The sequence below is a fragment of the Petaurus breviceps genome, unplaced genomic scaffold, assembly GCF_028583685.1.
Source record: "Petaurus breviceps papuanus isolate PSGF00001 unplaced genomic scaffold, PetGlider_PUasm1.0 175, whole genome shotgun sequence".
NCBI lineage: Eukaryota > Metazoa > Chordata > Mammalia > Diprotodontia > Petauridae > Petaurus > Petaurus breviceps.
In genome coordinates, this window is record NW_027185764.1 from 20,534,957 (window position 1) to 20,537,727 (window position 2,771).

The 2,771-nt window shown below is 37.1% G+C and overlaps 1 pseudogene; it reads left to right on the forward strand.

Annotated features, from left to right (window-relative positions):
• The first annotated feature begins 444 nt into the window (after positions 1–444).
• On the forward strand, positions 445–2,049 carry LOC138159002 (serine/threonine-protein phosphatase 2A regulatory subunit B'' subunit beta pseudogene; annotated as a pseudogene).
• The last annotated feature ends 722 nt before the right edge of the window (positions 2,050–2,771 follow it).

The following is a 2,771-nucleotide window of genomic DNA, read 5'->3' on the forward strand; positions in this document are numbered from 1 at the left end:
CTATGTGAAACTGAAGATGAGGAGACAGGTTAGGGTTAGGCAACTGGATCTGATAGTTATCTGCATAAAGATGATCATTGAAATAATAAGAGATAGGGTGGCTAGGTGGAACAGTGAACCAGCCCTGGAATCAGAAGGACCTGGGTTCAAAACCTGACCTCAGACACTTAACACTTACTAGCCATGTGATCTTGGGCAAGTCACTTAACCCCAACTGCCCTCCAAAAAGCAAAAAAAAACAAAAATGACAGGACATGATGAAGTCACCAAATAAAAAAGCAAAGAGGATGCAATGAAGAGGGCCCAGAACACGGCCACAGGGAATCCCCATGCTTAGCAGACATTAACTGAATGAAAACCCAGCAAAAGAGACAGAAGGAGGAGTCATATGGGTAATAGGAGAACCAGGAGAAAGGACTCTCATGGAAAGTTAGAGAGAAGAGAATGCCAAAGAGAATAAAGACGAGAGTAGTTCAAACAAAGAAAGAGAAAGTTCTACCATCAACAGTGAGCCACAGCATTCCAACATTTTATTTTCCTAGAGGAATGTCCCAAAGAAAAAAGTGAATAGAGATTTTAGAATTACCAAGATAGAGGAGACTTTTTCTCAGTTTCCAAATGAGAGAGCTACTTTAGAAGATATGGGTAAGGTTATAAAGGCCTGTGGACACCTGCTTTACTGTGAAGGGCCATTGTTTTATGGTGCGGGGGTAGGAGAAGTGAACTGGATATGTGCCCATTATTGCAATGTAGAGAAAAATTCTTCAGAATTGCCATGATTATGCCGCAAGCTTCCTTCATCTTTTAATGAATCCTGGATGCAACTATCTGGTGTAGGAAGACTTCGTTCCATTTATTTTTTTTGGAGGGGGAAGGTGAGGCAATTGGGGTTAAGTGACTTGTCCAAAGTCACACAGCTAAAACGTGTCAAGTATTTGAGACTGGATTTGAATTCAGGTCCTTCTGACTCCAGGGTCAGTGGGGACAGTGCTCTACTCACTGTGCCACCTAACTTTGCCAACTTACTTCCATTTTTACAAGATGTAGTGAATACTCACTCTGGTTTGTCATTTTAAAAGGAAGCATCTGAATTTCTTTCTCAGTATATTACGACAGTTATACAACAGATTTTTTAAATACAATAAATAGGTCCTGGTCTGGGAGAATCACTTGTACTGAGCTGAGAAAAGGCAGTTGTTTATTTTTTTTCCTTTTCAGAATGTTGCATTATTGGAAAAGGAAGCTGGTATTAGCCAGTTGACAGAGTACTTCTCTTCTGAACATTTTTGTCATTTATTGTAAAATATGGGAATTAGACATTGACCATAATCTCTTTATTGATCCAAAGGACTTAGCCTGACATAATGACCACTATATCCAGTAGTATGATTGAGAGAATATCCTCAGGATCTGTGACAAGGGGCAGAAAGGTACAGAAAGAAGGGAAAATAAGCTATGCTGATTTTGTCTGGGTTCGATATCTGAAGAAGACAAAACCAAATCCAATGGTATTGAATATTGGTTCTGTTTCATGGATCTTGATGGAGATGGAGCATAATTAATGTATGAACTGGAGTACTTCTATGAGAAACAATACCTCAAACTGGATAATATGGCTACTGTGTCTCTACCATTTGAAGATTTTCTTTGTCAGATGTTTGATCTTGTGAAACTGCAATGTTAAGCAAAGATTACTGTCCATAATTTAAAGAAATGTAAATTACTGAATTTTTGGATACATTTTTCAACATTAAGAAATAGCATAATCATGACCAGAAAGATCAAATTTCTGTAATTAGGGATCCTGAAAGTGAAAGCCAAGAGATCTCTGACTTACAGAAATATGCTGCTAAAGAATACAGTGTACTAGTGGCTGAGAAAGCAGCTAGTGACCAATGGAATGATGGTGATGAAGGAGAAATGAACCCTCTAGATCAGAAGGCCAATGCCTTACAATTTCAGTTGGATAGAACTCCTTTTCTTGAAATGCTTTTGCCTCCTTGTGGAGTAGACTTGAATGAGTATCAAAATGATGTGAAGATATCATGATTATGACCCAACACAGAAAGACTGCAGCAGGTTTGCTACAACAAAAACGATCAGTGACTGTTTCCAGATAGTAGCAGTTTTTTGTGGCACAAAACATATATTAATATTATATATTAAATATTCTGTTAATAATAAATATTTATTATTTATTTATTAATAAGAAAATATAATACATAATAATACATAATAAACTACTATTATGTATTAATATTATATATTAAAATACCTTTTAAAGAAAATGAAGTGCATTTTAATGGAATGATAATTTTGTATTTATCCAAAATCTAAGCTTGTAAAATAAATGTTTATTTATAGATGGTATGTATTTCCTTAATTGGAATAATTTTGTATTCTCTGAAGCCTCTGCTATCTTACAAGATAAGTATATGCCATTCTTTCCAGTTAATACATAGTAAACTGACACCCTGGAGCTGTGGAAAACTACCCATGAACCAGGAGTAAGGGGCTCCTTATTCAAGACCTCTATTGTTTTGGGGGTTTTTTGGAGGGCAATTGGGTTTAAGTGACTTGCCCAAGGTCACATGGCTAGTTTTTGTGTTAAGTGTCTGAGGCCGGATCTGAACCCAGGTCCTCCTGACTCCAGGGCCGGTGCTTTATTCACTGCGCCACCTAGCCACCCTGATCTCTAGTGTTTTTGCTCCTAACAGGAAAAAAAATAAATAACATCTTAGCAGTAACCTTATACACCTGGCAAAAAGTAT